We start from the raw sequence: 26325 nt of genomic DNA, 5'->3' as shown, positions 1-26325 counted from the left end.
TTAGGTGCTTATATAAACACCCCATCAATACTGTGTGCTTGTAAAGCAACAGCTAAAGTAGGAGGTCCCCTAGGCACCTTACAGTCTTGAGTAGACTAATCCAGAGAAGAAATAATTACTTAGGTTTTTTTTTTTTTTTGCAAAAGACTCCAAATAATTGCAAAAGAATTAGATAAAGGGAAATGCCCAAGGAAATCTAACAGTTTAATGTAATTGTTTATAGTCATTGAATGCCAGTTCATGTAGAATTAAAGTAGAACCAACATGCAACTTGTAGACTGCCAAACCAGCCCCTTAAAATCTACATTTTGCCCTGAATTATCTAGAAAGAGGATTTTTTAAAAAATTCTAGTTTACTTATCTACAAAGTCTGAATTCAGTGAATAATAAATAACCAACTCTTCCCTTTATTTTATATTGTATAGACTTGATTTTTAAAAAAAGGTAGCAAAGGCAGTTATCCAAACCACAATGAGCCAAGGAAGAAGGGTTTAAATCTAGGGATTTTCCCATACCTGCCACAGGGGGAAACTGCACTTTCTTTTAAGTCTTCTTGGCTTTTGGATTCTAAGGAAGTCTTTCATGTTCAACTGCATGAATCATTAATTTTTATGAATACACAAACTAAGGAAATTACTTACAATGATTATAATAAATTCAGAACAGACCCTGTACTCTTAAAAAGAGCTCATTATTACATGGATTTAGATGGCAAGAATGAAATCATGTCTTCTGTAACAATACAATTAGATTCAGCAAAAAGCCAATATAGTACTAGTCTGTAACAAGGTTATTAGTCCTAATTTTCCTTTTTGGCATACTCATTTACCAAATGAAGAAATTAACACATTTAAATTAAATTAACACATTTCTCTATACAGCAGGTTCCTCATCTGCAAAATGAAATCATCTCTTTAAAAAAAAGTGAATGACAGAACTAGGTATAAAACCTCAGTTATGCATCTACTCATATCTAGACTCTGTCCAACACCAAACTTAAAACAAAAAGTTCCATTGTATACATGGCAGGGCTAATGGTCATCCTCAATACTTCTTTCTACAATCAAATGAGACATAAAACAGGGAGAACATGCTCACCAAAGGTGTTGCCACTGTCATAGAAGATGTCTAGTATATACAATTGAAGAGGAACTCCTTAGGGGAGGTATTTCAAATACTTCTCTTTAAAAATCACTTTATAATGATTGTATCAAGCCCGAGAACACTGAAGAGCCTGCTAAACAAGACCCTTTATCACTCAAAAGTTAAACCTAATTAAGAATGTCCATTTCCCAGAGTTGGGTAGATAGCTCATAGAGCTAGACTGTCAGTAGATAGATAGATAGATAGATAGATAGATAGATAGATAGATAGATAGATAGATAGATAGATAGATAGATAGATAGAAAGAAAGATAGATAGATAGATAGATAGATAGATAGATAGATAGATAGATAGATAGATAGATAGATAGATAGATGGATAGATAGATGGATGGATGGATTATATAGATACATTTTATATGTTTCATATCAGTGACCTAGGCCCAGAATTGAATTGGAGAATGAAAATGAGCTGGAAAGCATTTGGTAAAATTGTGTAGGTCTTTTAATAGCCTCGAGGTTCTTCTTGAGATAAAGACTCATATATTTAAACATCAATATTTATAGGTGACTCTATGACTCCAAGTCAGAAAACACCAGTCTCTAAAGAAATATTGATCATTTAAGTCACTCAAGCAACAAACATTTATTAAATGCCTACTAAGGTCAAGGTATTGATTGACAAATTAGTAGTCTGTATCAAGAGGAATGCTTATGTATACAAGCTAGGTTTTTTTTTTTCTTAACTATCCTCCTTATATGAAATGAATACATCTAAATTAAAGGTTTGCAAGGGTAGGGTTTTTTGTTTGTTTTAAAGATATAATTATCCTTTAAAACAAAAGATTAAACACAAGCATATTTATTATTCTATCAGCTTTAACAATAAAAAAGTCTAGATAAATCAATTAAACATAATAACAATAATAAAAGCTAACATTTACATAGTGCTTTAAGGGTTGGAAAACATGTTAGATATATTGTATAATATATTTATCCCCAAACAACCACATGAACTAGATCCTTTTATTATCTGTACTTTACAAATAAGGAAACTGCAGCTGAGAAGGGTTAAGTGACTTGCCAAGGCTCATCCATCCAGCCGGTAATTGTCTGATGCAAGATTCAAACCTAGCTCTTTCTTACTCCAAATAGAGTGCTCTGTCCACTACATAATGCAAGAACAATGGTAACCAATTTGCTAATCATAAGAATTTATATAACATAAGTATGTTTTATTGATAACCTCTCACAATTTTAGAGGTTAGAACACCCATTTTATGTAAATGTCTTCACTAAAATCTGCCTCCTCTTCCCTCTCATATTGTCAACCCAGTTTCTTGATGCTAACTAAACAGATCTTCCACTTATGGAATATAATATGCTTGGATTTCCTCTGGGGGATCCCAGAAATGGAGAATAACTTTAAGTATCCAATACCAATCCCACAAGAGCCCTTAGAAGATCCCAGCTGATGGTTGTACACATAAAAAAAAAAGCAAAAAAAAACCAGCCTCAAAATTCACCTATACAGTTACTAAACTATATCTGTCTTAAGAGAGATTGGACCCTAAAAACATTCAAAGCATCAAAACAACACTAGCTCTATTAGATCCAGTACCTAGAGCATCAAAAGTACTTGGTCTCTAAGTCCCACAATAGAAGAGGAAGAGACCATGTGGGGAAAGCATGGATTGAAGATAAGACTTTAACAATACAGAGTCCACAGTAGGTTAAGTGCTGAAACAATAGTCTCCTACTCTTTCTATCCTAGTCCACCCGGAGCTCTCCAGGGTTCTGACCCCCTATCTCTGACCTGGCTTTCCTGAACTCCAGCTCTCTGGACCTCTGAATCTGAGACCTTTCAATTACCACAAATAAAGATCAGTTGTCCCCTGAAAGGATGAGAAGGATGTCACTATAAACTTCAGTATGTGACACTTGATGGTTGATTGTGCTAGACAATTAGAGAGAACATTGGGTAAGAATTGTGTAACTCCAGCAATATGTGGGGCCCATTGGTAGTTCTCTGGGGTGAAAAAAAAAGAGATAGACAATCCCTTGGATGAGACAAGCCATTGGAAGTTGGCTATAAAACCTCAGGTCTTCTGACTTGAACTTCCATTGGCACAAACCCTGACTACTCTTACTCCTAGTCCTTTATGGAAGACTTCATTCTTACTACTTAGATTCAACTCTTCTGGTCTCAATTCAATAAATATATGAGTCTAGTACATGCAAAATACTTTGTTAAGAATTAGGGGAGAAGAAGAGGCACACTTTGCCATCATGAACCTTATAATCTACTGGGGACAGAGTGCATAACATGTAGTAATATACTATAATACCAAAAAGAACATGGAGTAAATAAAAGAGGTACTACAGTAAATTTAAAAGGTGCTAAAATGTAAAGAAGGACATTATTATTGATCTAGACAACTTGAAGGAGCATTGGCAGTAAATGGATAAATCAAGAAAGGAATCATGGAAGAGATAACATTTTAACTACATTTTTGAAGGAAGGGCATGATTTCAACAGCTTGAGAAAGAAGGCATTCTTGATAAGGGCAATAGCATGAGAAAAGAAAGTACAGAGACAGTTTCCTCCAAGTGGAATTCATGACAATGTCTAGAAAAGGCAAGCAAAGTAATTTGCAGAAGAGGATAACCTATTTAGGCAAACAGTAAGCAATGAGGTTAATATCATTAGCCTGTCATTTTGCTCACAAACAAGGTATATAAGACCTGTTTGTTTCTGTGTCATTGTACCATTTTTAGAAAGACTTCTTCTGCATCAGTCTATATATAGCCCTCCCTAGCAGCATGCAACTGATCACTCCTATGCTTGGTGAACCTTAGCCACTTGTATATTCATCTTATATATTACACCATTTTGCATTTGTTGCAATCTTGCCTTTTACAGATTTTTTTGGCCCAAATATGTTCGGGCATTCTATCTTCCCAATGAAAAAAAATTCTCTAATTAGGCAAGAATTATCTCTTTTGTATTACTAGTAATTACAAAATCAAATCCAGTACATACCTCTACATTCAGCTTTTGAAATGTGAATTTATTCATATAGACAAATCAAAGCATAAGACAGTTACCTTGGGCAAGTTGTTGTACTTCTCTGGACCTCAAGTTCCTCATTTATGAAATGAGAAGATTGGATTAGATCATCTCTAAGGTCCCTTTTGACTCTAACATTCTGTGATTCTGTGAACTATCTTGTTCCACAAGAAAAATTTAGGTGCAAAACCTCAGTTGTATGTCTTCTAATTTCCAGCCTCTGACCACCAAACACCTCTTCTGGGATTTCTCTCTTGTTACATTTTACTAAACATAGGATTTATGTTGGTTTGGTTACATTTCATGTCAGAGATTGTCCCCATTATCTGTTCTTACACAAGACAAAGAACTCTCCATTTCTTTGTATTTTGCAAGAGTTTATAGGGTCCATACAACTCCTGACCAATGCTCCTCTAAATTGTCTAGACCAACAGTTCATCCAGTAACACATATTGAATATTACTGCTATAAATTTTTTCATCTCTTTCAAAGAGCAATTTAAGTTTACGTCTGTTGGTTTATAGCTGACTCAAACCACACATGGTGTTATTTCAATTTAGCAAGTAATGGATTGAATTTTTTTACTATGAGGTATTGCAGAGATCCAAAGGGAGTAGGATTCCATTGCTCCTCAGTAATCATATCAAGAAGAGTCAAGGGGATACAATAGATTTTATCACTATGTGTTGAGCATTTTGCTATGAAGTAGGGAGATAGAGAGATTAAGAATAGACAGTACCAGGGGCAGCTAGGTGGCACAGTGGATTCAGGAATATCTGAGTTCAAATTTGGCCTCAGACACTTGACACTAGCTGTGTGACCCTGGGCAAGTCACTTTAACCCCCATTTCTCTGCAAAAAAGAAAAGAAAAGAATAGACAGAGCCATTATAAATCTTATAATCTCATAGGGGTGGAAGGACAGAGGCCTTATATGATGTAACATCAGAGGGAACAACTGCTAACAACTTTATAGATAGGCGACACAGTGGATATAATGCTAGATTTGGAGTCTGGGAGATCTGAGTTCAAATCCTGTCTCAAATATCTTGCTGTCTAATTCTAGGCAAATCACTTAACCTTTCCCAGCCTCACTTTCCTCATCTATAAAATATGGATGCTAATAGCACCTACCTCCCAGAGTTGTTGGAAAGATAAAATGAGATAATATATGTAAAGTACGTTGCAAACTTAAAATGCTACATAAATGATGATAATTGTTGCTGTTGTTACTATTTCACAATTTCTGGCTGTTCGATTTCAAACCAACAGTTATTGAACCATTCTTTTTCCTGGACCCCTTTTCCAAATAAAAATCTATTGGTGGGGCAGCTAGATGGTGCAGTGGATAAAGCACCAGCCCTGGATTCAGGAGTACCTGAGTTCAAATCCAGACTTAGACACTTAACACTTACTAGCTGTGTGACCCTGGGCAAGTCACTTAACCCCAATTGCCTCACCAAAAACAAATCTATTGGTGAGGTGGGGTAGGGGTTTCTGGTTTGAGAAAATCAGGGTTTGGTTTTGGGGGGAAAGGGGCCTAGTGGGGGTCCAGTGGAAAAAGTGTAATAAACTAATAGACAAAAAAATTAATAACATAGAAAAACTCCAGAAGCAAACAATTAGCAGTAAAAGTTAGCTTGTTTTTTATGACCAAACAAGAGATAGATAATATTATGAAATGCAAAATGGATGATTTTGATTACATTAAATTAAAAAGGGTTTGTACAAACAGAAGCAATACAGCCAAAATTAAAAGGGAGGCAGAGACCTGGGAAACAATTTTTTTATAGTGAATATTTCTGATAAAGGTCTCATTTCCAAAATATATAGGGAACTAAATCAAATTTATAAGAATGCAAGTCATTCCCCAATTGAGAAATGGTCAAAGGATATGAACAGGCAGTTTTCAGATGAAGAAATCAAAGCTAACTACTGCCATATGAAAAAATTCTCTAAATCACTATTGATTAGAGAAATGCAAATTAAAACAATTCTGAGGTACTATCTGACACCTATCAGATTGGCTAATATGACAAAAAAGGAAAATAATAAATGTTGGAGAAGCTGTCGAAAAATTGGAACACTAATGCATTGTTGGTAGAGCTGTGAACTGATCCAGACATTCTGGAGAACAATTTGGAACTATGCCCAAAGGGCTATAAAACTGTGCATACCCTTTGACCCAGCAATACCACTATTAGGTCCTTATCCCAAAGAGATCATAACAAAGGGAAAAGGACTCGCATATACAAAAATATTTATGGCTGCTCTTTTCATGGTGGCAAAGAATTGGAAATTGAGGCGATGCCCATCAATTGGGGAATGCCTGAACAAGTTGTGGTATATGAATGTAATGGAATACTATTGTACTGTAAGAAACGATGAGCAGGCAGATTTCAGAGAAGCCTGGAAGGACTTACATGATCTGATGCTGAATGAGATGAGCAGAACCAGGAGAACATTGTACACAGTATTAACAACATTATGTGTTGATCAACTGTGATAGACTTGACCCTTCTCAGCAATACAATGGTCCAAGATAATTCCAAAGGACTCATGATGGAAAATGCTCTCCAAATCCAGAAAAAAAGAACTGTGGAAACTAGATGCAAATTGAACCATACTGTTTCTACTTTCTCTCTCTTTTTTTGGGGGGGGGGTTCTTTTTTGAGGTTTTTCCCTTTTGTTCTGATTCTTCTTTCACAGCATGACTAATGCAGAAATATGTTTAACGTGATTGTACATATATAACCTATATCAGATTGCTCACTGCCTTGGGGAGGGGGGAGGGATGAGAGGGAGGGAGAAAAATTTGAAACTAGAAATCTTATAAAAACAAATGTTGGGGGAAAAAAGTTGACTTGTTTTTGTTTCCTGATGAAAACACAAGTTAAGTTTGCTCTCAGGTCCCCCACCATCAGTCAGTCTTATCCTCTAGGGTTAGACTGGATCTGCTACAATGGTCAGAAGTCACTGATAAACTGCAAATTACCCCCCTTTTACTAGTTTTGGGCAAAAATAAGAAATATTTTTTAACTTTTTAAAGTTAAATTTTATTTTGTTTTCAAACAAATACTTGTCTTTTCTCCTTCCCATGTCCCTTCTTACATCCCCCATTGGGAAAGAAAGAAAAATCAATCCTCTGTTACAAAAATGTATGATCAAGCAAAATAAATGTTCATATTTGCCATGTCTAAAAAAAAATTCTCAATCCGCACTCTGAGTCCATCACCTGAGGTGGGCAGCATGCTTCATCATGAGTCCTCATGAATTGTAGCTGGTCATTGTATTGATCAGAATTCCCAAGTTTGGTTTTTTTCAAAAATGTTTTGTTTTAATTAGGCAAGATTCACCTTTTCTCCCCCACCCCATTTCCCTTTCCCCTCATAGTGAACACAAGAAAAACAAAACCTATTACAAACATGTATAGTCAACCAAAAAAAAAAATGTCCACATTGGCCATGTTCTAAAAAAGATTTGTGGGTAGCATGTTTTGTCATTAGTTCCCTGGAATCCTGGTTAGTCACCATGTTGATAACAGTTCAGCTTAATAGAAACCTATCACATTTATATGCCATAACTTGTTCATCCATTCTCCAATTATGAGCACCCCCTCAGACTCTAATTTTTTGCTACATCTTAAAGAGTTAGAAATATTTTTGTACATCCTTAGAATTTGTTTTGCTTAGGACTAATCTCTCCCTTCATCTACCCTCCAAATTCCCCTTCCCCCTTCTTCCCCTACCCTTCTATTTCAATGTTGAGTGAAATGTATCTCTGTACCCCCTCTCCTCTCTCTCTCTCTCAATTTCTCTCTTTTTTTTTTTTGACCAATTCAGAGTGAGGTTTGGCTGTCACTTTCCCCACCCACCCTCTCCTCCTTGTGTAAATAGATGTCCATTTTTGCACTCTGATCAGGCAAGATACATTTCCCTATCCTTCCTATTCCCCACCACTCCAGTATATTTATTACTCCTCCCTTCTCTTTCCATTCTTTTTTTTTAAAGATCAAGATATAACAAAACCACTCCCAGGCCTTCTCTAATTGGACTCCTTCTACACACCCTGATGATGATAGGGATTAAAAGGAACACACCTATCATGTTCCCGTATTTGAATGTAAGCAGTTTATCTTATTTAGTCCTTTATAATTGATCCTTTATGTTTATCTTTTTATGTTTTTCTTCACTCTTGTGTTTGAACTTCAATTCTACACATCTCTAGCCTTTTCATAAGGAATTTTTAGAAATCTTATAATAAATAGAATAGAAAATAAATAAAATAAAATTTAAAAATAAATAGAACATTTATGTACTTAAAAATCTACTTTCTCCCATATAGCATTATACTCAGTTTTGCTGGGTAAGTTATTCTTGGCTGTAAGCCTTTTGGGATACTAAATTCCAAGTTCTCTGCTTTTTTAAGGTGGTGACTGCTAAGTTTTATGTGACTGTGGTTCCTTGGTACTTGAATTCTCTTTTTTGGGCTACTTGCAGTATTTTTTCTTCAATCTAGACTGAATTTTGGCTCTGATGCTCCTGTGACTTTTCATCTGAGGTTCCATTCAAGAGGTGAACAGTGGATTCTTCCTATTTTCACTTTCCCTCTAGTTCGATGAGATCTAGGCATATTTCTTTAAAAGATTTCTTAAAATATTATGTCCCAGCTCTTTTTAATTTTTTTTTTTGGTCAAAGCATTCAGATAATCCAGTGATTCTTAATTTCTTAATTTCTCCTTGCTGTGACATAACTTATATTTTCTTCTATTTTTATGAGTCATTTGACATTATTTTAATATTTCTTGTCACTTCATCAAGTCATTGTTTTCTATTTGTTCCATTCAAATTTAAATAAAGTTTGATGCTTGGAGAGGGTTTTATACCATTTATGTCAAGTTGCTAATTTCCTTTTTCCAATTCTTTCTTCCATAGTTCTCATTTCTTTCCAATTTTCCCCTCAAATGTTTTTATCCTATTTATAAGAACAATTTAAAACAATCTTTTAAACTCTTGTTTTATGTCTTCCAGGAATTCTAGTTGGGTTGGTTCCCAAGCTGTGTTTTTCTCTGAGGCACTAATGTAGGTGATTTGGAGTCATTTTCTTCTTCTGACTTTGTGTCTTGAGCATCCCTGCCACCACAATAACCATTATTGTGGGGTTCTTTTTCTTTTGTTGGTCTATTCTTTCTTTTTTTTCCCTTTTTTTTCTTTCTTTTTTTTTTTTTTAGTGAGGCAATTGGGATTAAGTGACTTGCCCAGGGTCACACAGCTAGTGTTAAGTGTCTGAGGCCGGATTTGAACTCAAGTACTCCTGATTCAAGGACCAGTGCTCTATCCACTCCCCTAGCTGCCCATCTGTCTATTCTTTCAGCCTACTTCCAGGCTTCAGATGTGACGTAAGGGCCCCACTTCTGGAGGGAAGGTTTGGACTGGTTCTGTTGCTGTTTTCTCAGAGGTGTTAAATGTTGTATTATTATTGGAAGATCTCAGGGAAAGCTTTGCAAGTTCCTAAACTGAGTTTGGGTCTAAGCAATAGTAGAATGCTGCTAGAATCCACCCCTATCAGCCAACTGGAAAACGCTGTTGACTCAGAGTGACAGAATAGTAGGTAAACTTTTGGTCTGAGATCCCTGCCCTACTTAATCCTGGGCAAACTAGACTAAATACTGGAAGTGAGACTCCAGTTCCCCTAGGTTCTGAGTCATGCTACTGGTGCTACTCGATTTTGATCTTCCTCCTTTTTCCATACATAGCCTAGGGCCTTCCTACTTAGGAAAGCTACACTACTGTGCAGATCTCCTTCTCAGTCCACACTGGATCTTTGACCTGGAACTGAAGAGTGGGGAACAAAACTAGCAGTTCACACCTTCCCCATTAAAGTGCCCTGGTATGGATCTGGGGGCAGCTCAGTCTGGGTCTGGGATCTTCTTTGGCCATCAGGATTCTGTCTAATACATTTCCTAGATCTATCTAGAGGAGTTTATAGATGGGAGCTCATCATCTTGCTTCTTATTATTCTACCAACTTGGTTGTGGCCTATAAATATTTTATTCCTTAGATTCACCTCTATCTTCTATATTGGTGTGGGTAACAAATGAAAGAAATCCCTACCTATAATAATCAATAAATTAATTAGCACTAACTGAGTACCTACTATGTGCTGGGTACTATTCTAGGTACTGGGGATGCAAATATAAACAGGTGAACATGGGAGCTATGAGAAATAATGGGACTTAGAGTAATATAGCAAGGTAATAAAAAAAAGGCTCAAGGAAGAGTCTAAAACATATTTCTCTTTTAAGTCCCCAAATAAAGACTCCTTTAAATGTTCAGTTCCTTCTTGGTATATTTCTACAATCTAAATTACTCACTAAAAAGACTCATATATACTTTGGAAATCTACTGAGGAGATCCCCTGATATTCCCAGAAAACTCTCCTAGAACTCAGCTGATCTGACCACAAAATCCCATTCCAATTGGACTTCAACCTTTGTTTTCCTGCAGTTTGAGCTGAGTCCTTCAATCAGTAGTCATGAACACAAGGGATCATTTTCCACAAGCAACCTTGGACTCATTTGTTGATTGCTACCCTATCTCCCTTGAGCTTTCTCTAACTTCAGCCCTCTCCATTTTTAGTTCAAAACCACAAGGACACTCTGTTTATCGGCATGTTATAGATTTCATTGGACATAGGAATAAAAATGCTAGAATGAATAGGATTCCTGGCATTTTTTCAATGCTTACTTCTCCATCTTGTGGCAAATCTTAAGGTCCCTCTTGATTACATTGTGTATTTATTATAAGTTCATAGTTGTTATGAGCTCTTTGAGCACAAGGACCATGGGGGAGCAGGGGGGGACTTTGTGACCTGAGGGCTTAGAACAGTTGTACCTGGTACATAACCAATGCTTATTGATTGATTGATTGAGAATCCTAATATCAAGATGCATTGCTCTTCAGCTCCTTTCTCAATCTGCTGCCACCCATGGGATGAGAATTTGGAAAGGGGCAAAATAACCAACATTGTCCCAGGGATCCAGATGTAAAAGCTGTTTCCCTCCCCCTCAAAGACAGTCTGGAAGCTGAGATACCCAGTAATCCTTTTTTACAGCCACTTCTGCCACCTCACACAGTCACAACCCACATACAGACATAGACACACAAATACACAACTTCATTAGACAGATCCTTATGCAAACATACAAACTCCCCCACACTCAGAAGTTCATCTTGATATACTCTCTGGCGTGTATACAGTTTCAAAGCCAATATACCTAGCTACTCCCAAAGTCTATGATACACGAATGTGTCCTGAATTAGAACTAAATTCACAAACACTAGCCTCCTGGCTGTTCCACATGCCATCTCTCAGCTCTGGGCATTTTCTCTGACTATTTCCCATGCCTAGAATGCTCCCCATCCTCTGCTCTGACTACTAACCTCCCTGACTGCCTTCAAGTCCCAAATGAAATCCCACCTTCTACAGGAAGCCTTCCTAACTACTTTTAATTATTCTCTATTTATCTTGTATATAATTTGTTTTGTATTTATTTGTTTGTTTGAATGTTATTTACTCCATTAGATTGTGAGCTCCTTGAGGACAGGGACTATCTTTTGACTATTTTTGTATCTTTAGTGCTTAGCACAGTGCCTGACATAGTAGATACTTAATAAATGCTTATGGATTGATTGATTATAGGTACACAATGCAACCCTCAAAGTTATGCTAGAAACAAGACAAAAACAGCAAAAGAAGGAAATGGAAATGAAAGTAAAATACAATCAAAAATAAAAAAGAATTAGGACAAGATGTGAAAAAGGAAAAAAAATGAGTTATTGGCATAGAATGGATAGCTAAAAGAGAAAACTAGGTACACATGAAATAAATACATATTTTCATAGAATTATAGTCTGCCTTCATTCCAACTAAACAGTTACTTATTGTTGTTCTGTCATTTCTGACTCTTAGTGATCATAGTTTTGAGGTTTTCTTGGCAAAGATACTGTAGTGGTTTGCCATTTCCATCTCCAGCTCATTTTACAGATGAAGAAACTGAGGTAAACAGGGTTAAACGACTTGCCCAGGATCACACACAGGTAGTAAGTGTCTGAGGCCAAATAAGAACTCATGAGGATCAGTCTTACTGACTCCAGGCCCAGACCTTCATCCATTGCACCACCTAGCTTCCCAAACATTTACTAACCACCTGCAAATCCAATTCATTGTACCAGATAATTAAGATATAGAGATAAGAGACACTGCTCCCAAGGAGCAGTGAGAAATGTCATGTATAGACACGAAACTCTGACAGAGAGAAGGGCTAGACAAAGAACTTTGAGAAATGTGGTGGAGCCTTAACTTGGGTAATTGCAATGAAACTGAAAAGGAAAGAAAAGGTGTAGAAAATGTTGTAGAGGTGAGAGTATGAGACTGAGAAGCTGATTTGATGGAAGTGGGGTAGAGAATGGGAAAGTTATCAGGTAAGGGCATGGTAAGAGCCAAAGAAGATTCTACGGTTACAAGCCTACATGATCAGGAGGAGGATGGTGCCAATGATAGAAATAAAGAAAATAGGTATTCCATTTTGAACATATTGAGCTACAGGTGCCAACAGGACTTCCTGGTAGAAAGTACGTATCCAGACAATTGGATAGGGGAGCCTAGAACACTAAAGAGAGGATGTGGGTAAAGAAATGAATTATTTGCAATGGGATAAAAATGGAGACACGAGGGCAGATGAGTTCACCAAGAGAAGGAAAACATAACAATAGCTGACATTTCTATAGTGCTTTGAGGTTTACAGGGCGCTTTCCATACTTCATCCTATTTGAACACCACAACAACCGTATGTACTACAGATATTATTCCTCTTTTATAGATGAAGAAAACTAGCCTAAGAGACTAACCTAGGGTCATATGGTTAAAGGTCAGGATCCAAAGCCAAGTATTCCTCACTCCCAGTTTGGTGCTATATACTGTGCCAAAATGCTGCTGCATATAATAAAGGAAAGGGTCAAGGAGAGAATGGTGAGACTCACTTAAGATTAAGCAATGGGGAGAATGATGAGAAGAAAAAGACAGAATAAGGAGAGATATAAGGGGGAAAACAAAAGAGGCCAGTGCCATGGAAGCCAAGAGAGGAGTATCAATAAGGAGGAGCAATCAAGAGGTGGGGATATGGGGGCAGCTAGGTGGCACAGTGGATAAAGCACTGGCCCTGAATTCAGGAGTACCTGAGATCAAATCCGGCCTCAAACACTTGACACTTACTAGCTGTGTGACCTTGGGCAAGTCACTTAACCCTCATTGTCTCACTTTTAAAAAATAGAGGGGTGTACAGCCCATCAAGCTGGCTTGGGTCACCAAGGTTCTGGGCTGCACCGGTTCTCAGGGCCAGTGCACCCAGGTTCACATGGAATTCATGAACAATATGAGCTGCTCCATCATCTGCAAGGTGAAAGGCCCCGTGGGGGATGGAAATGTGCTCACCTTGCTTGAGTCAGAACTCAAGGCCGGGAGGCTGTAGTGAAACCCACCAGTGGAGGCCCTTAGGCTGCTGGTCATGGAAGGACTGCTAAGAGATATGTAAAATAAAGAGTTTTGTCTAAAAAAAAAAAAGATGGAGATATGAAAGATTTAGTGATAAGAAAACTAGATATTACTTCGGAAAGAGCAACTTTATTGTGGTTGTGGAAACAGATTGCAAGGGGTCAATGAATGAATGGGTAGTGAAGACGTGGGGGAAAGGCTTGAGGAAAAACCAATGCCAGCTTAGTGACGAGGACCAGCTATAGTAATCTTGGAGAAGTCAGGACCAAAAGCATTGAGGCCCAAACCATTGTGACTCCGTAGTGGGCACCATAGTGCACTTAGGGTACAGAAAACTATCACTAACTTTGGTGGTTCCTTTTGTATTAACTCCTAGCAAGTAGTTCTCAAACTTTTCCATTGTAGAAAGGAATTTCCAAGTAGAAATCCTTCTATTTCAATAAATTTCAGCCATTGTAGTAAATCTTCTAAAATTATTACTTTAATGCTCATTAAAATCATTTAAAACCAGATTGGGTTGTTTCAGGGTTTCTTGCAGTACAGTTTGAGAAACATGGCATTTAAGGATTGGCACGATCATATTGGGGCATGGGGAGGTTACTTGGGCAGTGATATTAAAGATGGGATGGAGAGAGAAAGGGGATAGAGAATGAACCAAGGGACTTCACAAATTTTGAGCTGGAAGGGGCCTTTGGGGTTATCTAGTTCAACATCCTTATTTTACATGGGAGGAAACTGAGTCCTAGAAGGTTTAAATGACTTGTCCAAGGTCATACAGGCAGATACAGCGGCATATAGTAGCATACAAGGTTATATAGTAGCAAATCTGGAATTCAAACCCAGATCCTCTCACTTTTAGGTGTAGTGCTCTTTCTTTTATAGGACTCTACTAAACAGGTGAAGCAGAAACATGGTGAGAAAAATTCTCACCTTCTTCTTATAAACAAGATGGAGGAAGGATTCACCTCCTAAGAACAATTTGGCAAGATACCATGGATACAATTCCTCAATTGAAGAAAACAAGAAAAGAAAGAAGAATCGATCCATCAAAATAGTAACTAGTTATTTACTTAACTGACTTAATGACATCGATGGATTTTTTCATTGACCATGTACTTCTGGTCAAACTGAACACTTATTTCAAACCCACACAATAAATGTTCTCTTCAGTCACCATGGGGCCAGGCTTCAGTAACTACTGAAGCACCTTTTCTGGGATTCTTCTCTCTCTAACACTCAAAGCCTGGGTTCCAAGACCAGTGACTACTTTGGGGTCAAAATCCTCTGTGGCTCCAAACTCTTAAAATTCACAAGTCCCCACCAGTGTGAGTACCTTTAACATTTAGTAGATGCAATTAGGTCAGAGCAAAAGTATTTACTGAGATCATATCATAAGAACAATAGTAACAAAACATTTCTCTCCTCCCCCATAAATTAGGGTGCACCCTGCTACAACTACACAGCGTGTCAGTGAGGAAAGTGGTCACATACTAAAAGTGCTAATAGAGAGTACACTTAGGGAACATGTGTGGCCACAGCAATTCATTCATCTAACAATACAGGGCCTTGATGTCCTTTCCGGTCTGCCTCTGTAAAGAATGTGTCTTGATTTTAAAAGAACCACTATGAATAAGACTAATCCTTGATCATTCATTCAATGGCTAATTGCTCTCTAATTCCATCAAGTTGAATTTTTTTCACTCCATATAAAGGAGTAACAGAATATGAGCCCTTTTTATACATTGTTAAACATTTTAACATTTTAATCTTCATACTTGGTTGTTAGAATCTGTGATTTCATCAATTTGGGCTGAGAGGAAATTAATAAAGGTATCCTGATCAAATCCCCCCACACCTACTTTTTATTAACATAGGCAACATAAGTTCATTCAAATCAAATAACTTACACATGATGGTTGATCCCTTTGCTGACAGAGTGAATTGCCAACTAATTTACATCGTTATGAGAACAGGCATGCTCAGTTCTCTAAATACTCACTGCAAAAGATGGTGGTGGCAAAAGGGAGCAATGCTTCAATCACACTTTAATGCCACACAGAGGGTACAAGCACAACAAGCATAAAAATACAGAGACAAAGGACAAGGGGTGGGGGTATATAGAAGCTGACAGTGTAGGGCCTGGGGTGGGTGGTAAAGTAAGGTAAGAAGCATGGGGAAGAGATTGGGGAGGGGGAAAGGCACAATCACTCATGTTACCATTGATTAGAGTGAGAGCACTCAGCAGCATGGGCCAAATGGAGATAGAAGAGTGATGGGGTTGGGGGGGGGGATGAATTTGAGGTTTCATTTTCACTAGGTTTTGGTGAGACAGACTCTTATCCATGCCACTTAGGAGTTTGTTCAGTAATACATCCACAACATCTCAAAGTTATCAGCAACATTTGACGTTCTGCTGGTCTTACTGCAAATGTCTGGAGCTTATCTGAAGTTTACAATCCACAGGACCAAAAGGCCCTAACATCAAGTCCTACCTGGCTTCCTCTGATTTAGTACATAGTCTCAGGATGTGATTTTTAGTTAAGATATGATACAGTTTACAAATGATGCACTTTTGGTGTATGGAACAGTCTGTGAGTGACTACTAGGTTCATCTTTGCAATCATACTTCCTGCTAATATTACTTTATTCTGGCTACTTTATAATATATGATACTAACTGAAATGTGTGGGGTGGTTAGAAAGGGGGACCAGAACAAGATACAATTTTAACACATAATGGCACAAAGCAATTTTAACAATAATCAGAGAAAGACCAATGTCTTTTAAAAATGTTTACTGGCACTTTTGAGGAGGATCAGGGCAAAATAAGATAGACAATAGAGTAAATATCATTGGAAAGGAATGGGATGGAGGGAAATAGTTATGATGATTGACTACAATGTCAAAACATTTGGTACCTACTCTGCTGGGCTATTGTGAAGAAAAATTCTCTGTCAAGTTCAAGGTACTATGTAAAAATTATGATGAACAGGACGCTATCAGAAAAACCTGGAAAGACTCACATGAACTGAAGCAGGAGAAATGTGCTGTATACAAAATAACAGCATTATTGTAAGATGATCTGCTGGGAAGATTAAAAAAAAATGTTTACTAGGATCATCTTCTTCAATCACATCACACAGGTCATCCTATTGCCCAACCCTTTGGTTTAGTACCAATTTAAAAGGATTTATTTTGGAACTGAACACATTTGTCATATTAGGTTGCAGTTAAGTGAGCCCAGATGAAGGAAAAAGTTAGGAAAATTATCCTGGTTATTCCTCTCAGGTGCTTCAATTATTTCTTCTACAAGTTAAAACAACTTTTGGGCAGGGACAGCTAGATGGCACAGTGGATAAAGCACTGGCCCTGGATTCAGGAGGACCCGAGTTCAAATCTGACCTCAGATGCTTGCCCCTTACTAGCTGTGTGACCCTGGGCAAGTCACTTAACCCTCATTGCCCCACCAAAAAAACAAAAACACACAACTTTTGACCAAATTAATTGTTTCAGTTCTTTGTTTTGTTAGCACAGACTAGCCCTTTGTTAATATTTGTAGCATCTACAAGAGCATTGGGATATTAAATCACTCTTCCAATTTTAACTCATCACAAGGACATTTATTTCCACCATCTTCTATAAACATCTCCTTCAATTCGAAAGCTAAAAGGTCATAGAATCAGAGATTTAACATTGGAAGGGACCTAAGAGGTCATTAAGGCCAACTTCCTTATATTACACATAAAATTAAGACCTGGAGAGGTTGAGTGACATGCTGAATAAGTGGTAGAGCCTCGATTAGAAACCAGTGCCTCATATTCCAACTCTCAGAATCTTGCCACTGTACCTAGCTGTGTCCTTGAAATCTCTTAAATAAAGATTATGTCTCTCCTTCATGCCAACAATTGATGAACTAGCTTTTAGGGGGGAAATATGTGTTTATTGTTAAGCATTATATTACGGGTTCTTAATTTTAAAACCAGTAATTTTAATCTTTTATAAAGTCTGCCATAAAAAAGAAATTGTTGCTGTCTCCCATATCTGAAATGCTCTGCCTGAAATCATCTCTGCCTCTAGGCTTCCCTAGCTTCTGTCAGGTCCCAGCTAAAATCCTATCTTCTACAGGAAGTCAACCCTGCCTCCTTTAATGCTAGTGTTTTCCTTCAAAGATTATCTCTTGTTCTTCTATACATATCTTATTTGTACATAGTTGTTTGCATATTGTCTCCTTTATTAGTCTGTGAGCTCATTGAGAACAGGAATTAGGTTTGTGGGGGTTGGGGAGGGGTTGGCCTTTGTATCCTCAGCATTTAACACAATGTCTGGCATATAGCAAGTACTTAATAAATGGCTGCTGACTTTACTTCCAAATATCTTTTAATTAATTGATAAAGACAGGACAGTATCTCCTGGCCCATCATGAGGGTTGCTGGGGGGTTACATAAGCTTACTAAGAAAAAGAAATTGCCTCTAGCAATCTGGGGGTGGGGGGAGACTTCCCTGGTTTATTAAAAAAAATGAGGAATGGAAACATAATAATCTAAAATCTACATGATGCTTGGTAAAAAAGTGCATTGCATTGACCTAGATCAACAATAAGCATGTGTTCCAACAACACGCTTTATTTTAAGAAACTTTGTTACCAGAGGGAGAAACAACAGGAAACATGGGGATACATTCCAGATACAAGAAAAGAAAAAGGGGGTTGCTGTGCAAAAATATCATCAACTACTAACTAAAATCCTGCGAAATGTTTCAGAAGGTACATAATATGCAACTTAACGTGAATTTTAGCACCTAACTCTTTTGAAAGTTCAGAAGACTGAGTTAGATAAAACTATGTATGTGTATAGATACAATAATAATCATAATAACAGCTAGCATTTATGTCATGTCTTTAAGTTTGCAAAGGATTTCACAAATATTATCTCATTTTAGCTTTACAACAATCCTGGGATGTAGGTGCTATTATTTTCCCCATTTAAAAGTTCAGGAAACTGAGACAGATAGAAGTTAAAGTGACCTTTCCAGGATCAGACATGTAGCAAATATCTAAGGCCACCTTTGAGCTTAGGTTTTCCTGACTCCAGGTACAGCACTATTTAGACAGTGCACTCCCTAGCTACCTATCAGTGTGTCGTGTGTGTGTGTGCGCGCGCGCGCACACACATATCTGTGAGGGATACAAGCCTTATACCTTTTATTTCAAAAGTACTCTTTGGGACACTAGCCAAGAAGAGGGCAGCTGGAGATGCACCTGGCTTCTGACTCTTTTGGCTGGACTTTCTTTTCTACCTGACTTCACATCTCTGGCCTATGAAGCTTGTTGTAATAAATGAATTTAAAATACATCCAATTTATCTACTTACCCAAGAAAGCTCCCCAATTTTACAACATACTTTGTAAAAGAAATCAGCAAACTTTCTGAACCAGTCTCCTGCTACATTTTGGGGGAGTTTGGGGGTGAGGCAATTGGGGTTAAGTGACTTGCCCAGGGTCACACGGCTGGTACGTGTTAAGTGTCTGAGGTCGGATTTGAACTCAGGTGCTCCTGACTGCAAGGCCAGTGCCCTATCCATTGTGTCACCTAGTTGCCCCTGTGCTACATTTTTTCAAAATTTTCTTTTGTTTTTTCCTCCTGCTACATTTTAAAGTTAGTTGTAGGACATTCATAATTTGTTTTCCAATAGAAATAATGCTATTAGACAGAAACAGCACATCTTGCTCTTTGAGGGCAGATGCTGTTCTTGTATACCTAGCAACTAGTGATACATCTTGTCCATTGGAGACACTTAGTAAGCAATTGAATTGAAGTGACCATTGAGTACTGAAAGCCATAAAGATAACTGATAAACAGGTCCCTGTTCTAGTGAAATTTATCATCTAATAAGGAAGATGAGATTCTTATATAAATAAATGCAGTCTGGAGCAGACAGAAGGATTCCTACCTTCACATAGACAATTTCTGACTGGAGAGAATGATAGGATCTTGGGATGGTCATTCCAAGCCAGTCCCCAAAAGCCTATTCAGGCCACTGTGTGCTAGCAGTACTATACTCACAGTGCTCTTCCAGCTATACCTTACAACTATATGTAACATTACTTCATAGTGGTATGAGGCTGACTGGGTTTGCTATATCAGAGAAGTCTCTATCTGTGAAATATGCTAAGTATATCCTCTAAATGTATTCCCTAGGCTGCCTTAAATATAACTGACATATGTATTATTTCATTGGAACTTCACAAGAAGCAAGCACAAAAGATCCTATTATCCCTTTTTACAGTTAGCAAACTCAGCAACAGTGAATTGCCCCAGCAAAAGTTTTAAAAGTGTTGGGGATGGATTTGACACTAAGTCTTCCTGACTCCAAGTCTTGTACTCCAATAGTTGTACCAAGTCATATGCTTACACTATTAACATTTAGTCAGTGTTAAGGGCTAAAATTCTAGCTAAACTGTCTAAAATATCTAATGAGTGGTCGCCAATAAATTATAAGCTTTAGCAAGAGTTAGACTTTTAAGCATTTATTAAGGAGAATAAGAATTTGGTAAAGAGAGAGAGAAAGGCCTAGATTCCTATCTATTAAAGGGAGGGCACATTTCTAGCTCCCTTCTCCGCCAGCGTCCTCAGGAAAGAGCGCGAGACTGAGCGCCAGTCTCTTCCTTCCTCCTCCCACTAGCCCGCGTTACTTCCTGACTCCTGGTCTTGCCCTCAAAGACCTTCCCTTCATGGGCAGAACTCTTCTACAGTAAGTATCCAGCAGGTGGCGTCATTCCAATCGTTACATCAGTTACTACCTATGTGGCTGTAAATGGATGCTCTACCTCTCTGCTGTGACAGACTCATTGCCAGATGTTAGCTACCAATTGAGGTGTGGGGTGAGGGGAGAAGTTTGGGGGTTTTGGGGGGGAGGGGACATAGCTATTTAGGAAGTTTACTAAGTCAAAGGCACAGCGATCTGCTTGTGTGGAGGTAGTATAAAGATTGATGAAATGGGGGAGGGGGCAGCTAGGTGGCCCAGTGAATAGAGCAAGGGCCCTGGAGTCAGGAGGACCTACGTTCAAATCCTGCCTCAGACACTTGACACTTACTAGCTGTGTGACCCTGGGCAAGTCAATGAACCCCAATTGCCTCACCAAAAAAAACCCAAAAAGATGGATGAAATCCCAGACCTTTGGGGTATGCAATTATTATTCAGTTAGAAAATACACTTAAAGTTCCAACTCAAGATACCAGGAAATTATACCCTCCGGAAGCATCAAGGCATGGGTGAGAGACTGGGGGAAGAGGTAGTGGGTGAACCCTGAGTTGATATTCTCTGCAAGAGTAGCATCATAGGCACTACATTTACATAAGAGAAGGTGCATCTCCAGAGCTGTATAAAAGAATGCAGCCCTTCTAAGTCAATCACTCCCTAGGTGCTGGGGGGGGGGGGGTGCAGGAGAAGTTCCCGATTCAAAATATCTCTCGTTCTCTTCCCCTTTCTCCACCATTACCACTACATAAAGATATAGGTTTTAAGTCTGAAACTGTCACAATAATCCTCTGATCATTGTTAATCAAACCAGGTATCATGGCATGTCTTATTTTAGAATGTAAGGGGCGGGGGGAACCACATACATACATTTCACAGTCTTTCCCCAATCTCCTAAACGTATAGCCATTATGAAATAAATAAGAGTTCTGATGCTGCTGAAATGAAGCAAGCTTGCTTTGCAATATTTAGAAATCGTTCTGGGGACCATTTCTCTAAGGCTTGCCTTCCAAAGTTGAGTTCCCATTTCTGAAATGGTATCCTTCAGAAATCCCAGTCCCAGAGCTCCCGTTCAGCCATTTCTGTTTCCCTAGACACACAAGGAAGCTTGGGGTTTAATCAGGTGGAAAAAGAATGAGGTGATTGTTTGGGGAAGGGGCGCTTTCTGGCAGTCTGCTTTGATCTGGTTGTAAAGAAATCATTTTCTATAGATGAATTGATCAGCATCGGTTGAGTTATGGAAAAGGGGCTTGGAAACAAGCAGGTATCAACTTAGCGACTATAACCGGCTAAAGACCATGCAGAAGAAGTCAGGACCAAAGGCAGCGAGCCCCGAGCCAGGGACACCGAAGGCCACAAAAGAGAGCCACGGACTTAGGCGGTCACTTCCGCGTAACTCCTAGCAACAGGTGAATTTCTCCACTAGGGGAATTCCGGTTATCTGTAGTCTCCATAAAGCACACACACACACACACACAACACACACACACACACACACACACACACACACACACACACACCGCCCCTCTCTGCTCCCTGCCTGCTCATCACCCCAAGAACCACTGCACACCCTGGCCTCCTCCAGCTGGTGTCAGGGAGCCGTCTTCAGTCACGTGCTCCTGCCTGGGGTGCTCAACAGCTCCCTCTGAAAAGAGGTTTGAAGTTGGGGAAAAGCAAACCACTGAACTTTTCTGTCCAGCCCCCTGTGTCTCCGCCTCCTGGGACCTCCCGGCTCAAACAAAGGGAGGCTCTGCTGCCCGCGTTCCCTTGCTCCCAGGCTCCCCAAGACTGTGCCCAGCCTGGGGTCCGAGGGGCTGCCCCCAGAGCTAGCTGACTCTCCTTCCCTTCCCGAGCTCTCGGCTGGCTCCGGACTCTGGAGAGTTTCGTAGTTACCTGGAGAGGTGCTCTCCACGCCCGCCGGGCTCGCTCTTGATCTCGCCGCTGCAGCCCTGGGGCAGGTGAAACAGCCCCTCCCAGGCGCCACCGCTGCCAGTGATCAGGCTCTTCCTCCTCCTCCTCCTCCTTCCACCTGCTGGGCCACTACCCGCGTAACCGGGAAGCTCCCGCAGAGCCGCCGCCGCCGCCGCTGCGGTCGCTGCAGCTCCTGCGGGGCCCGGGACTGACTGGGAATGAATGGGAAAGAGGAGGGGACACGGAAATAGGCGGGCTGGGGAGGGGTGGGGTGCAGGCAGGCAGAGCAGCCAGCAACAAGCCCTCCTCCTCGTCCTCCCCAGTCTCACCCACTCCCTGGAGGGAAGGCGAAAGATGCGTAGCCAGGAAGGGAGAGAAAGAGGGCGGGAGAGAGAGAAGGAGGGCGCGGGGGAGAGAGCGAGGGCGCGAGGAAACTGGCACTGGCTTTAGAAGCGCCCGCTCCACCTGCTCCCACTGGACCTGAGGCTGCGGCCGCGCCTCTTCTGGCACTACCGGGCTGGAGGCTGCGGGACAGAGCAGGGACCGGGCTTCACAGCCCAGAGGAGTCGAGTCTGACCTCGCTCAAGCTCAGGCCGAGCACTGGACCAATTCCCTGGACAGCAAGGAAAACCGGGGCTCCGACGAAGCCCAGAAGATGCAAGGCTCGCTTTGGGGTTAAGGCCCATGCCCATCCATCTAAAGTGGCAGAAAAGTCTTGATGACCCCTTTAGGAAAAGATACCCGGGGGAAAGCCCGGCGAGCCTCTTACTTTCACTAACTTAGCTGCGGGAGGAGATAGGACACCCCCAACTGAACTGCACCTCTGTAGGCAAGGAAGGATGAGCCCAGAGGAGACTAAAACACCTAGGAGGGTTAGAACCTTGTGTTTTCTAGACGTGGTGTCCCCGCCCCCCCGCACTCCACCACGTCTTTAAGAAGACAGAGAAAATTCTCCACTTCAAAAAGGAGGTGGGGAAAAAACAAAACAAAACAAACACCACACAGAGCACAACGTTTGTCACAAAAGAATTAATATCTAATCAGTTGTCTCAGATACTATTATAAACAGTTTATGCTTCTTATTTCTTATTTAATTATCTTCATGGACTTTCACGTTAGTTTATTTTGTATTGCTTTCTTCAAGGTCACCTCTTACTTGCCAAACTCCTTGATTCTTTTATCAGCCTTCCTCTTTCTCCTGTCCCCGTTGACCACTAAGAAGTTCTCTCCCCTTTTGGTTTCCAAGGCTCATCTGACCATTCCTCTTTCTGCTCTGCTGATGCTTCTTTCTTCTCCATTGATCAGAGGATTTAGATTTAGGAGAGACCTTAGAGATAATCTCCCATTTTACAGATGAGCACCCCACCTGAACACTCCCTCTTAAAATTACTTTGTACCTACTTGTATATCTACTTGTCTCCGTGTTATCTCCCTCCCACTTTTTACATTTTCATTGACTTTTTTGCCCAGGGCAATGCCCTGCACCAAATTACGTTTGTTGAATTGATTTGAATGAGGAACTCGAGGTGATGTCTAGAAAAAATTAAATGATTTGCCTAAATTCACACGGCTAATTGCAGAACCAAGATTCAAACCAAGGTCTTCCAATTCCCAATATAGTGTTCCCCCTGAATGTAGGTGGGCATTCCCTAAGATTCGTCCTCATCTCTCCTCTCTCTCTAATAGTCTCTCCCTTCTTGATCTCATCTGCTCCCCAAACTTCAACTATTGAATCTTAAATCCTTCTCTGTGCCATGTTGTGGATGATCAAGGCCTTGAAATTAAAATGGACCCAACTGGGCTGGATAGGCAATCAGCCTGTCACACGTAGTCACACATACAACCTATTCAATTTCTGATTTAAATTTCTGATTAAATTTCAGTACTTATGTCAAGCAGGAATGATATAGAATTATTAATACTAAATTAAGCATTGATATCGATTAGATCTGTAATCTAATTCCTTCCATTAGTGCAGTTTTTAACACATCCATGTCATCTCATCTTGTGTGTTTTTAATCCATATACTTCCTTCAAGCCTCTATATGTTGGAGGTCTGCTGCTTTTATTTTTTAAAAAACCTATTTTGAGAGTACCAGTTAAAGGCTTCAGTAATCTGTTACCCTTCAGCCTCAATGCAACAATAGCCTCTTTTTCTGGAGACATAAGTTCATAAAATCATAAGACCATACATTTAGAACTGGAAGGGACTTTGGAAGTCCTCTAGTCAAACACCCTCCTTTCATAGATGGGCAAACTCACCTGTGTGGCCACAGGGTTAAGTGACTTTCTCAAGATCTTGAAGGTATGTCAGTGGCAGAGCCATGCTTCGTACCCAGATTCTTTGATTTCTTAGCCTGTGCTCCTGTATGTGCAGGGTGGTGAGTGGGGTCTACACCAAGGGGGATAAGGTCTTTGCAGAATACCTGACAGATGAAATTAAGGAGGTGAAAAATATCCAGAAACATAAATCCTTTCCCAAGATGTCCAGGGTTTGGGAACTGAATGTGCAAGGGACGGAAGCCAGGTTAGTCTGGAGATTAGCTGGTGAGAGGATCACGGTCATATGCAATATTAAGAGTATCCCAATGGGGCTGCTAGGTGGCGCAGTGGATAGAACACTGGCCCTGGAGTCAGGAGTACCTGAGTTCAAATCTGGCCTCAGACACTTAACACTTACTAGCTGTGTGACCCTGGGCAAGTCACTTAACCCCCATTGCCTCACTAAAAAAAAAAAAAAAAAAAGAGAGAGAGTATCCCAACAATATTTGACAATGAGCCACCAGAGGGCCAGAAGGCCAAAGAGCATCAAGAGCCTGAATTTATGGCAACCCCAAACTTTGGGGTGGAGACCCTTGTATCAGACTGCCACTGTCCAGACAGCGATGTTAGACAGGAAGAAGAGAATGAGAATAACATTTTCTCCATCAGGGAAGTTAGCTTTCACCCCACCAGCAAGACCAAGTGAAAGGACACAAACTACATGCTGAACACATGGGCCTGAACCAGGCCCTTTATGGCTTATTGGACTTTCCGGCCCATACAATACATTTGCAGATGAACTGATTGAACTCAGCATGACCTGGGAACACCAGGAATACATTAACTTTCTGGGAGATGGGAAAGGGTTTGTCAGGTGTCAGTAGGGAGGCCTGAGGCTTTGAGACCCCATCTTGGATCCACAAGTACTTAGTAGAGAACAGTTATCTAGATGTTATCATGGAGAAAATCCAGTAAAATGCTTTCAGACATAAATTATGTTATCTAACCAACCCATTTTTATTTTCCTGGTTCCGCTGGCATTTTTGCACACCACCATAGAATGATGAGAAATAAAGCTGCTTAGACTCCTCTTTAAAAAAAAAAAAAAGCCCCTGGGCTATGCTATAACTAATAATGACTTTTACTCCATGCTTTGGGCTTAGCTAGAGAGAACTGGCGCTATGATCATCTTTCACTACCTGCCTTCTCTAGTTTTACAGCACTTTAAACACCGTGTTCCCTTAAACATGGAAATAAAGCACCATGCCCATTTATGTGCCTTTGATTAAAGTTCTAGTCAGGGATACCCACTGCATACATAACTCCCAGTCACCTAGTCCAGGATGAGATGGCCCTGCTTCTGTCATACCTTTCCATTTCAGGCTTGTTCTTCTAATACCCCAGGGGGTATGATTCCCAGGTCACTGGCAGCCAACACTGCTCTATGCCCAGCAAAATGCTCTGGTGAACAGAGCAATGAAGACATTGACTGGGCCTCAGTTGCTTTATATCTGAGAGTCTCCACTCCCAAGATATTGGCTTTCTTTCTCTAAACCTTCAAGGTCTATGCTGTATGATCTTTGGCTACCACAAGTGGTGGAAGGGGTAAAGGGAGGAGGGGCTTGCCTAGTGTGTTAATAGCTTTATATGTTATATACATCATGCCATGGGGAGA

General features: G+C 39.9%; 1 pseudogene; it reads left to right on the top strand.

Moving 5' to 3' along the window:
• The first annotated feature begins 23106 nt into the window (after window positions 1-23106).
• On the top strand, window positions 23107-25534 carry LOC122748851 (annotated as a pseudogene).
• The last annotated feature ends 791 nt before the right edge of the window (window positions 25535-26325 follow it).

This window comes from Dromiciops gliroides, chromosome 1 (genome assembly GCF_019393635.1).
Source record: "Dromiciops gliroides isolate mDroGli1 chromosome 1, mDroGli1.pri, whole genome shotgun sequence".
Classification (NCBI taxonomy): domain Eukaryota; kingdom Metazoa; phylum Chordata; class Mammalia; order Microbiotheria; family Microbiotheriidae; genus Dromiciops; species Dromiciops gliroides.
The sequence above is the reverse complement of the archived record's forward strand: the minus strand, read 5'-3'. Positions and strand labels throughout refer to the sequence as shown.